Source organism: Molossus molossus, unplaced genomic scaffold, assembly GCF_014108415.1.
Source record: "Molossus molossus isolate mMolMol1 unplaced genomic scaffold, mMolMol1.p scaffold_m16_p_4, whole genome shotgun sequence".
NCBI classification, from domain to species: domain Eukaryota; kingdom Metazoa; phylum Chordata; class Mammalia; order Chiroptera; family Molossidae; genus Molossus; species Molossus molossus.
Window position 1 is genome coordinate 116,290,425 of NW_023425377.1, and position 13,440 is coordinate 116,303,864.

The 13,440-nt window shown below is 36.3% G+C and overlaps 1 pseudogene; it reads left to right on the forward strand.

Moving 5' to 3' along the window:
* The first annotated feature begins 1,178 nt into the window (after positions 1 to 1,178).
* LOC118643991 lies at positions 1,179 to 1,969 on the forward strand (annotated as a pseudogene).
* The last annotated feature ends 11,471 nt before the right edge of the window (positions 1,970 to 13,440 follow it).

Consider the following 13,440-nt stretch of genomic DNA (forward strand, 5'->3'; position numbering starts at 1 on the left):
ATGCAGGAGGCGGCCAACTGATGTTCTCTCTCATCGATGTTTCTATCTCTCTCTCCCTCTCACTTCCTCTCTCTCTAAAATCAATAAAGGAAAAACAAAAAACAAATGTGCAAAGCTAATTTAATGTGCAAAAGCTAGACTTTTTATCAAGTAGTGATGAACAAACTGGGTATCTACCCTATGTAAACAAAGAAATAAATCTGGAACAGGATCTCATATCATTAGAACACAAAAGTACTAACATGAAACAGAAATAATGCATCAAACCTCATCAAAATTTAAAACTGTTCTCCAAAAGACACTGTTAATAAAAAAGAAATAAGAGCCATAGGATACAACAGTATAATATTTACTCTCTATATATCTGATAAAAACTTGTATCCACAACAATGCATCAAGGTATGCATAGCTACATAGATAGATAAAGATGCATATATATTTTTAAACCATCAACAAAACAACAAATAAACACATTGAATTACTTAGACTTAAAACACAAAAAGGAACAAATGACCAATAAAAAGACAGTTAACATGATTAATTTCTAGAGAAATTAAAATTAAAACTGCAATGAGATACAACTTCAGAAAACACCCAGGAATGCCCAAATTAGAGAGATGGTTAATACCAAGAGTATCAGAGGATGTAAGAGTATAAAATAATAAAAATTTGAAGAACAGCTTGACATTTTCTCATAAAGGCAAATATACATCTAAAAATGACCCAGTAATTTCATTTCTAAGTATCTTTTTTCTCCCAATGGAATGAAAATGTCTGCACAGACATGTTCACATAAACTTTAATCATTTAACCAAAAATGGATAAAATTATACAATGGAATACCACCTAGCAATTAAAAGGGGCAAACTATGATTTTCTAAAAGCATAAAGAATAGACTTTGGTTACCATAAAATGTACACTGCGTGTTTCCAGCTAATATTGTGTTGAACAGGCAGAACTGAACTTTAATGAAAAATATCAAATTAGTGGTTGCCTGGGGTTGAGGAACAGAGAAATAAATTCAGTGAATATACAAAATTTTTGTCAGATAATGGGAAATTTCTGTGTCTCGACTGAGGTGACACTGAAATAAAGGCATATATTTGTCACTGCACATTGTTCTGTCAATTTAAAATCTGTGCACTTCATTTTATTAAAATTATAGCTCAGTTTATTGATGACAATAAAAGCAGTGCCTGGCCGTTTGGCACGAGCCCACCGCGTGCCGGCTGCTCCTAGGACGCGAGGGGCAGGACATGTGCCTCCCGGCCGTGGGTCCCAGCAGTCCGCCTCTGCCTGCACTTCTTCCTACAAGTGAAAGAAAGATGATAGGATGTGCTGGATGAGCGGGAGCAGGAAGAAGCATTGCCCAGGTCCCGTGTGTGGAGTTCATGGGGCAAGACAGCAATCCCACGTGCCAAGGGACAGGTTACATTCCAAGGGAGCAAGTAACTGAGTTGGTGGCTTTGATCCTGCACAGCGATCAGAGATTGTGCCCACCGAGGACTAAACACGATGCCCTCCGGTCTGCCCTGCTCTGTCTCCTGGCATTTGGTTTGGTGGCTTTCTTCTTCTTTTCACATTCAATCCTTGCGGATGATGACAGCATCAGAGTGATGAGAGTCATCTTACTAAAACAGACTCCCTTGTAGTCCTTACCATCAAGGTCACTCTGAAAATCAGGAGCTCCCCTGTGACAGTGACCGGCCAAGTTCAGTACCTGAACACGGTGGTTAGGTCGTATGGGACAACCATCTTCCTCATTGTACCTCGTGCATTTTCTGGTGCAGGCGGAGAGGGGAGGACATTTTCCTCTGTGCACGTCTGCACATTGCCTGATGTCCAGGTGCACAACACAGCGATCTTCATGAGGACTTCAGTGAAGGTTTCATACGTTGGCCACATGACCCAGGCTCCTTGGAGACGCTTCACTATGTTGATCGTGGAACAAATTCCTCAGCTGTTTAGAAACTTCTTTTGGTTTTTCCGGGGCAGCACCTGTCAGAGGAGACACAGCATGTGTTCCCAGGGCCTGCATGCCATGCCTACCCCCGGTGGCAGAAATAGGGGAGAAACTGGTTCTCTTGACTCCCCGCAAACGCCCTCCTGCCACTTGGCACCATTTTTGTTTCTCCAAACCAGTCGATGCCCAGCAAATACCAGGCACTCAAGGTTTGAAGCATTTAATTCAGCTCTTTTCAGCCGTGCTTGAAGCATTAGAAATTGAAAGCATACCGTGGCACTAGGCTGTGAAACCACCGAGGGACACAGAGGTAGGGATGTTAGCGCAGCCGAATAACTATGTCAGGACCTCATCACGTGGAGGAGGCAGCAGGACAGGAACGTCACACAGAAAATCACAGGCGTTCAATATATGCATTTTTCTTCTGCTACCAAATGCCTAGGCACTTTAAAAAAAGCGAAACTTTATTTTCTTTTTAGAAAGTCATAATTGTTTTTACCAAAGGTCTCTGTGAGGCTTGACTTACCCTTTATCCATTGGCTGGAGCATGGATTTGGAATTTGGTTAAACAAAAAATAAGCCCTGTTTTTGATTACAAAACAAACAAACAAACAAAAATGACTCTGTGGAACTTAGACTTGTGAATTATGGGGCTCTCGTTGTTTTGTGATATAGGAGCCCAATGGAATATTGCAAAATCCAAACAAATGAGGACTCTTGAAAACAATATGTGTTAGTAGAAAAAGAAAAAAATTTACACACTTGATAATTTATACAGACTTCTAGAATTATTTTCAAATACTTTGATGGAAGAGTTTCAGAATCTTGAGGCTTGTAGGATTGCATTGTTGGCAGATGGCAGAAAAAGAAAGAAAAAGGAAAATGCATAGTTTAATTGGGTGCATTTTTTGTCTTTGCTTTATAAATCACTTTGGATTTGAAAACACCAAAGTGAATGACTAGATTTTTTTCAGTATTGAGACAAAGTTTGACAAGCTTTTTCCTTCAAATCATGTCATACTTGACCAAGAATAATTGAACTCTCCAGCAAAAAGATCAAGTTTAGTTGGAAATTATAACCCTGTGACAATTGTGAATTTGTAAAACACCTTCTCTCAGATATATAAACACCCTCTTTCTCTCTCTCTCCCTTCCTTCCTCTCTCTATTAACAATGTAAATTTGTATCAATAAATCTGAGTTCTTGCTGTAATACAATTTATATGTAATAACACTATTATGTTTTTAAATGATTCATTTTTATAAATGATAACTTTTCCTGTTTCTTTCAGCCCCTGGAAGTTAATTTCTGTTACTAGGGTCTGTCCTATTTTCCCCTGACGAGACAAGCTTGTAGGTGAACTATCTATGAGCACATATCTTGAGATACGTTTCTGCCTCTAGGCAGAGATCCCCACAGCGATGCCCTGTGTATGGTTAATGGACCATATCATAAAGACACATATTGTTAGCAATGAAAACTGATGGATACACAAATGTTTGCAGTATTTAGGTAGAGTTTCAGCCGGGAGTGTTTTGACCCTGGCCATCTGGGTACAACTTATAAATATGTATATAGAGATCATTTTTGAGTCCATATTTTGCTTGTGCGATGATAGGTATATATATTTTCAACAGAAAAGATGTTCAAGAGTACACAGTTTGCTTCCCTTAAGCACTGCCAATATAATTTGAATTTAAGTTGTTTCTGTGCATTATTGAGCAATAGATTCTAAAAGCTAAAAAATTTTGATTGGCCCTGGCTGGTTTGGCTCAGCGATTGAAGCATCGGCCTGCGGACCAGAGAGTCCAGGGTTCAGTTCCTGCTTGCCCCCAGTGGCTAGGGGAATGTACCAAAAAAAAAGAAAAAATTTCGATTGATTGAAATTCAGAATAGCATCAGTGCTATTCTGGTGTCTTTCAAGTGTGAGTGTGTGTGTGTGTGTGTGTGTATGAGAGAGAGAGAGAGAGAGAGAGAGAGAGAGAGAGAGGTATTTTGGAGTGTCAGGTTTTACCTGAGAATTACTTAGTATTTTTTTATATGAACAGTGTGAAGCTAATGCTATTGTGAATCACACTGACTATTATATAAGCACTGCACAGCGTGTTCTCTAGAACTAAATGAATAAACGTGTAATGCTTTAAAGTTATGGCATAAACAAACATTATGCTTTCTTCTTCCATGCTACGAGGGGTATTTAATTTTAAGGTTACCACTTTGAATTTCACTGGATCTGAACAAAAGGAAACCACTGAAGGAATATTCTCTCCTTACGATTGCTAGTATCTGCTCAAAAGCTATGTTTTCTATCACTCTTAAACAAAACTCTCATTTTGCAAAATTAGATTAATTTTCACAAGGCATGAATCTCAACCTTTGTGGTACTTTCTCAGTATAATCATTAAGAAAAAGTTCATGAATACTTAATGAAAAAGAGGCATTTGCATCATATAAACACGTTCAATTTCCTGTTCTGTATGCAGTGGTTGCACTACCATCTGGCAAAGGTTTCAGCTGACTGAAGCTGAAGCGATAAATTAATACAGTAAAAGATGCTCCCAACTATTTTAAACCAATTAAAATGCTTGAAGCAGGCTCCATGCATGTTAAAATGTCATGTCTGCCGCTGCCAACAGCCATGAATGAAAGAAAGATAAAGAGCCAACCATCACTGACGTTAGCAGGAGTCGAGGGTGCTCTTCACTGTGGCTACTTGTAGCAGAGGCTCACAGTCCTACTCTGAACCCTGGCATGTGCCCACCCTCCTTCCCACCCATTCCTGCTTCTCGGGCAAAGGGTGGGACTTACTGTTGGGTCTTAGTGAGCGTATTAATATCATTGTATTTCAAAGGGCAGTGTTTGAGATCTCATGGAGCTTTGGGAAATCTCTGCTAGTTGAGTCTATTAGTGGAAACTAACATTTAATTTACAAAATTCTACATACCGCTACCGGATGGTCTCCAGTTTATTGTATTGTTCTCCAATTTATTTATTGTTGTCTTGTGTTAAAACTAGTGTGTATTTTAAATGCAGGTGGCTGAAAAGAAAGGCTGACTTTATAAAAATCTTTCTATACACAGGTGATTCCCATAAGGTCATTTTAGATTGAAAAAGCAATAGATTCGTTGTGTTTCATGTATGATATTGTACATGTTATCTCTCAGTACAATTTTATTGTTTGTAAACAGGAACAACTGTGTCAGTTCACATTCTAAGGCTGGGAATGTGTACCCTGAATGCTGATTATTAATATAAAAATGGATAGGTCATAGTGGTGGGAGTTTAAGTGCTATAACATTTGTGGGAACGGTAATCTGTTTGATGGCACTTTATCCTTATTATCACTATTCATAGTTACATGTAATTATTATTACAGTCTAATCTGCCGACTCCATTTTTTTTAATTATATGGGCAATTTTAGAGATATTAACATAAACTAAAAGAACTAGCAACGCCTGACTTCTATCTTACTATCTATCTATCTAATCTATCTATATCTACCTTCTGACATGATATTCATAAGCACTATGTTAATGACCCAGATGGATTCAGATGTCTCTGACAACATGCCTACACAAACATGGCTCATAGGCTGAGGAGTGGAGGGCAGTGAATACCCCACCTCAGTCATGTGCACACAGCTGAAACCCAGGGGCTGTCCCAGGTAAAGCAAACTCTAAAACACAGGAACAATCTTAACCTTCACAATGGAGAAATATTAGTATGGGAAGACAAAACAATTAATGTTCCCTGCAACTCCAATCTGTTGCCTGAAGGCACATTAACAGTGCAAATATCAATACGTTGTTAAAAATTTGTTTTGCATTTTTAACACAGTCCTGTGGAAAACTCTCTGGTTAAGCATTAACAGTTCTGAGTATTAGATCACTCTCTCTCTCTCTCTCCTCTTGTACAAGCCCGTATTTTCTATACAGTACTCAAATAATCTCTGTAGCGAAATGAAAAGGTAGAACCAAAAGGTTCTTCTTGCTGAAATTCAATGATCCATGAAATTTTTAAGTATGTAAAAATTCATTTTGATTTCATACTACCTCTGATATTTTCCATAATATGAAATAATGAAGTTCCAATTTCTCAAGGTTCCTAGGCTATCTTTTAAAATAAGAATATAACTCTTTCCACTTTGTTGCCTTCAAAGTTTTGCTATCAGGACTGTGTTAAAAATGCAAAATGAATTTTTAACAGAGCATTGACACTTGCATTGTTAATGTGCCTTCAGGCATGTAATTAGTTGAGAAGTTTAATCTTTTATATTCTGAATTTTGATCAGAATGCATAAACTCAGAAATGCTATAAAGTATTGACCAGCATCTTTGATAAAAAAAAAAAAAGAAAGTTCTAAGCAAGGCACTTACTTGAAGGCACTTCCTATAAATGCAGCTGCTACTTGTTGCTTTGCAATGACTACATTAAATATAATAAGCTTTTTCCCTTTTTCAATATCAACCAGAAACAAAACATCTACTAATTTTCTCCTTTATATTTTTGAGAGATTTATTTTGCTTGAGAATATTTGAGAAATCATGTGTACATTCTGGTAAATGAATGTTTTATTCGAGGATTGATTCATCTTTAAGAAAGCATATCAGCCATTAAGGCCAATAAAATAGTCTGGTAGGTGAATATAAAGTTAAATTATAATGTAAGCTATTTAAATTAATTTAATGCATTTTTCATTCGCTAATGTTGTGTATACACTAACATGCATATTTATTTCTGTAGCATTGAACCTCACATTAGAATATATAAGAAAGTTGATATGTAAGATTAGGAGATTTAGGATTGTAACACAAACTGGTAATTCAGTTGATTAAGGACCAGAAAAAGTAACCTCACATAAGAATTGAAGACATATCCAAATTGGAGAGAATTAGAGACATAAACCACACCAGTCAGGAGTTAATCTTTCATTTGAAGAGCTTGTACATAGGTATATACTCTTAATTGTTCAAAAGCTGTCTCTTTAATTACTTTTATATCCACTCATTGTTCAACAGAGTAGGTGGTAGGTAAATCTTGTTAATTAAAGTTGCATGGACCTAAGAGGAAAATCAGATTTATATGGTGCTCTGTTTCAGGGGAAATGGTGAGATTAGTTCTGGTGTGATTATGTAGTATCCAGGTAGAAGAAGTTAAACATTGGAATAAGAATAATGCAGACCATTAGACCAGGAAGATGTAATAGTATAGTATAAAGTAAACATTGATGGTTGGAGAAATAGGAAAAGAAATTATTTTGGAAAAGGCCAATCCCCTTTCTGAGAGAATCCTGTTATCAGTATTTAAAAATATGTTATAAGGGCAGTTGATTTGCACCATGTTCTCTTTAGAAAGCAGCTATCCACAGATTACTGAGCTTATGCTAGCCATCGCATTACAAAAGAACTCCTGTAGATCCAAATGGAAACAGAAACATAAATATGAAGGAAGGAAGGCGACCTGTATTATTTCTGTGCTCCAGTGATATTATATACACACCATTAAAATGGTGGAGTACTAACTACATTTTATTTCATATTTATTTATGGGTATAGTCATCTTATTCACTACTTTGGAAGCTTTGACTTACAAAATCTATGACTTTATTTCTGTTGTATTTGTATTAACCACAGTGCCATTAATTTTTTCCAACAACTATTTATTGAATCTTTACTATGTGTCAATTATGATGCCATATATAAAATAATTGAGTGGATATGTACTGTTTCTGGCATCAATGAACTCTGTGGTCCTTTGGTCCATGTGGTGTACACACACACACACACACACACACACAAATACACACACACACACACACACACACACACACACTATACTACTACTAAGGAGTATCTGAAGCAACCTGAAGTAGGAAGATACAAAGAAGTATCCTTTGCTAGAGTCTCCAAGTGGAATATTTTCTTCCTGACACCTGGTTCTAAGACTTCCATCCTAGAGAACTGTGAGAAAATAAATTTCTGTTGTTTCATGCCACCTTCTGTAATGGCATATAAAACTAATATGGAATTTGGTACTCAAAAGTGGGGTGTTTCTGTATCAAATATTTTAAAGTGTGGAAGTTTTTTTGGAATTGGGTAAGGAGTAGAGACTGCAAATATTGTAGTTTATGATAGAAACAGTCTAGGTTGCCTTGAAGAGACTGTTGATGGAAATATGGACACCAACGCTTCTTCTATTGAGGACTTAGAAGGAAAGGAGAAAAGGCCAACTGTGTTATAAAGGGGCAAACAACACCCAGTCTTGTATGAATCGTATACTACTGCTTGGCAGAAAACAGGGCTTGTAAGCAATATACTTAAACATTTAGCTGAGGACATTTCCAGGCAAAGTGTGGAAGGTAGACCCAGGTTTCTCCTTGCTATTATAATCAAGTGTGAGGAGAAAGAGACACATTGAGAAAGACCAATGGAACCAGAATTTGATGTTTTGGAAAATTCTCAGCCTATTCTTAGTTCAAAAGATGCTAAAGCATAGTCTGGAGAAAATGGCAAGAATGAGGAGGACAGTCTGCTGCTGGAGATTATTAAATATGTGACTTATGGATCCAATAAATCATCTCAACAGAAGCTAAAAGTAGACATGAAGTTGCTCTGGAAGGATCTGTGGAGAACTCGTCTAATGGTGTGGATCTCTTGACATACATGGACAATGGACAATGTCAGGCCAGCAGAAACACTGCAAATAGATCATACCCAGAGTTTCACCCACACCTGATTTAGACTATGTGATTTAGAACTTTTATAGTTGATGAGATTTCGGACTTAGAGTTGATGCTGTGTTAAGACTTTTGAGAATGTTAGAATGGAGTGAATGTGTTTTATATGTGGAATAAAAACGAATTTTGGAGGAACAGAGGGTGGGCCATAGTGAGTCAAGTACCGTACCTCCAAAATTCATGTCTAGCCACCCAGTTTGTGATTGTTATGGCAGTTGGTTGATAAAGGAACACAGAAAATACCCTCAGAAAAAAGATTTCCTAGTTTATGAGACTTGGTATTCACACCATACATGTTTTTTAATAATACTTTTTTTCATTCTCTATCCATTTCCAAATAGATGACCTTCTTTCTCAACCAAAATAGGAAACAGATTAGCTTTTAAGCTGTTATATTGTGAAGGTCTGCCTTAATAAAGTTCACACACAGTACTAACGTGTTGTAGATAGTCAAAATTCAATATGGATCCCAAGATAATATATATAAGCAACATCTAGGGTGTAGTCATACAAATGAAGTTATGCAAGTCTTAGTTGAGGCCTTAAATAACCATAGCTAACACAATAGCCACAAAATATAGTTCAGGGTATATGATGCTTGATAATTGGTCATTTTTATTGCTTATAATATAGTTTATGTTTCTTTCTTTCCTTTTTTTTTTTTTTTTTTAATTCTCTATAGGTTTGAATGTTTCTTTCTTTTTTTTTTTTTTAAACTCACAGCAGTGTCCCTTTATTTATTTTTTGGTACATGCCCCTAGTGGGAACCAAACCTGGGACTCTCCTCTGATCCGCAGGCCAACGCTCCAACCACTGAACCAAACTGACCAGGGCAGTTTATGTTTATTTCTTTACTTCAAGTCACTCGAATTCTTTCTGAAGTCCTAACTTAAAGTAGTTCATTAGAAGTATCTTATACTTTCTTTTGGTTACTGTTGCAGACACCCTTCTGGTCCAGGTCTTGAGAATGATGTTATAGCAGCTTCTGAAGAAAATGAATAAAATGAGTGTGGGTGAAAAATTTTGGGGATGGGTTGCCTAAAATGTACAAACAACAGATGATAGACAGACAGGTGGTTTTCTTCACAAGTGGAGAGGACAGTAGTTGTATGAAGGTAATAAAATGCTTCCCCTTATTTTCTCTAGTAATCAGAGATGAGTTATACAAAAGCACTCAACATAAGAATTAGCAAAACATTTATTTTTCAAAACAAAATTTCTAGGCAGGAGCCAACAAACCAGTGTTAGGGAATTTTTCAACTAAGCATGAGGCTAGGCAGTTCTAGGTAAGTTTGTTTCAAGCCTTAGCTTGTTAGCCCCCCCCCCCCCCCATGAACTGGTTCCCAGCATTGGAAGAACAGAAATAGCCAATCCGCCACCTCTGTTCCAAGATGAATGCCCGTGTATTCTGCCCGTTGGAACAAGGGTTAAACAATCTACAAAATGAGCTATCAACCCATTTCAAAAACAGTTTGGTATCTACTCTTGTGTTTTACTACAAAATGTAAATGTAAAATCATATACTGCCAGGAACTTCCAAAGCTCAGTTAACATTCTATCTTTGACATTTTCTGAGTAGGAATGAACATGTCCCACTCTTCATTAATGTATTCAACAGCATCAATGAATAAAACACATTCCTACTATAAATTTATTTTGTCCAATTGTTGGAAAGCATGGTAGAGTTGATTAGTGATTTTAAAATGTTTTTATTTAATGTGATAAATGTCAATTTTGAAATCTCTGCAAAGCGATATGAGACTGCTTTGAATAGGAACCTAATTCTACCTGGGAATTACAGTAAGTTTCACAAACAGTTAAGCTGGATTTGGGTAGATGTTGACATTTCTATGGACTTTTCAAAGTAGAAATAAAGATAGAATCTTGTTTTATTTCTATTTGACAGTAATGCCATGGAGGGATTCATCTCACGCTCTGAAATATGGAATTTCAGGGTTAAAAATAAGGGTTTTATTGGACATTCCTTGAATACTTGGTCTATGGCTACACCCATGCAGCTTAACATGCCATTTTGGACTCTCTTAATCCATCATCTCATCCATTTCCCTAGAGGCCCAGATAATTATTTCATACTTTTGTCCTCTATCATTTCTCCTCTTCCTTTGACCCTTCCTCTACAATCCACACACCTAACTCCCAACTTCACTTTTGATCTCATAGGGAAAATAGAAGCAATCAGAGCATAACAGATTAACTTATACTGCTATATCTAATCACCTTCCATTTCTGTTCCCATAGAATCCACCTTTATTCCTGCTCCAGAAACGTATTAGCAGTCCATGTCCTTAGCTGAGGCAAAGCCTAACAGCTGTTCACAAGGTCACATTCCCCCTAATTGCTCAAAAACATTTCCCAAGGTGTTCTTCCTCTCTCGCACATCATCATTTTCCCCTTTTACTGTATCATTTATTTCAGAATACAAATATCACTTGACCATCTTATAGATTAGTGGTTCTACTTTTCTCCCATTTTAAAGTGAATAACCCTCAGTTATTCATAGCCATTGGGTTTTTCTTTCCTCTGTAGAAAATATCCTAGAAAATGTTATCTATAGTCACTCTCTTTTCTTTCTCCCCATCTCATTGAATCCACTCTACTCAGATTGTCATTCCACGAGAACTGCACCCCATTTCACTAGAACTGCACCCCATTCCACGTGAACTGCACTTCTCAAAGTCTGTAATAACTCTGTTATGAAATCCCTTGACCATTTTTCTTCTTCATTTCACTTTATGACAGCATTTAATCCAGTTAATTCCTCTTGACTTTTTGAAACACATCCCCCCCTCCCCGATTCTAGACACTACTCATCTGGTTTTCCCACATTTCTGGCCACTCTGCCTCAGCCTCCTTGCTGATTCATTAACATCTCCCTAAAATTTAGCTGTTGGAGTACTCAGGTCAGGTTGAAACTACTGTGCTACAAATGGCCAACTAACTCCTCTTGGGGATAAAATTTAAGAGACCACCAAAAATCTTAGTAACAAATATAAAATTATTTCAATATTTTAAAAAATTAAAAAATGTATGATGAATAAAATATCTAATTATAAATAAAAATAGAATCACTATTACTAATGTTTGTTTTTGCCTTAAGCTCCATATGGAAAGGCCTGACTCTAGTGAAGGGAATAGTCTTCTTTGACCTCTGTTTTCTATGACTGTGTACTCCTTACATAATCTCAGCCAGTCTCATGGTTTAAAATTTTTTTCTATCGGTGAATTCCAAGACTGTATCATGGCCTGAATGATTCTCCTGACATTTGGACTATCTAACTACATTTTAAGCATCTCAACTTGAATGTTTAATGCAGATACTTAACTTGAAAGCAGTGAACACAGAAACATCATAATAATTTTTCTTATTCTTTAAACCATTTTATTATTATTTATGTTATTATATTATTATTTTTACACATTACCCTTGGGGCTGGCTAATGCCCTGGATTATAATTGCATACACAGGAAACCCACAGCAACAGATCATCGGATTAAGAGTCTGAAGTGACTTGGGTCCCTGTAACTCTCCTGAATTCATCCCTTACTACTCTTCCTTTCTTTGCCTATAATTCAGCAACATCACCTCTTTGTTGTTTGTTGTTGTTATACGTTATATTTTTATGGCTTTCTTCACTTGGTTTATTTGCTCTTGGATTCTACCTAGGTTTAATTTTATTTCTCAAGTAATTTTTATTTTTAATTATTTTCTAAAGTTTCATAAAATGTATTTTGTCTTCCAATGTCATCTCAGTTTTTTAAAAATTTTAATTTATTTTGTTCTTTTAAACTGCTACTAATTTTATGGTATCTATAGTTTTTAAAAAATTAGATTGTACTTTTTGTCTACAAATTCAGACATGCCTTTCTTGAACACTTTCACTGTTAGTAGGGTTAACATTGTACTCTCATTACCTTTTAGTCCTCAGTCTAAAAGGTCAGCATGGGAGTTGATTGCAGTCTCTTTCTGCTGCTCATGTATCATGAGCGCTGAGTTTCCCTATACGTTTAGAAGAGAGTGTAGGCCAACAAAGGTGTGTTCCTGATCCCCAGTGGGGGGCATGCAGGAGGTGGCCAATCCATGTTCTCTCTCATCGATGTTTCTATCTCTCTCCCCCTCTCCTCTCTCTTTAAAATCAATAAAGGAAAAGAAAAAGAAACATGGTTCTAGAGCTTTCTTTACTGTTGGATTTACAGTAGAAAAAATATTAGACTTTCTGATAACTACCTTCAATGAACCTTTCTCTTGCTTTTATCTGAATGTTATTGATAAGAAATGGAGTTGAGGGTTACATGGATTTGTTCAAAACATAAAATAAAGAGTGACTAATTCTAAAGTGATCATAGTTGAGAGATTAGTGTATTCACAGAATAATAGGTTAATGAATCAATCAAAGAAAACAGTGTAGAAGTAAATAAATGGACACTCAGTTTCTGTCAGAGTAGACATTTCAAGTCAGTGGGGTAAGGAGGAATTATTAAATGAATCATGGAGAACGGATTATTAATTCTGTGGCAAAAATGATACCTCATCACAGACTATCACATTCCTAAAATTAATTTCATATTTAGTTATGAAAAGTAAAACTGTAAAATTTAGAAGAGAAGTTAGAAAAAAACACCTTTCCGATCTGTTTATCAAAAGGTGAATCAAGTAAAAAGTCATGTCATAAATTTGGAGAAAATATTTGCAACAAATATTCCTAACACTTAATTAATTT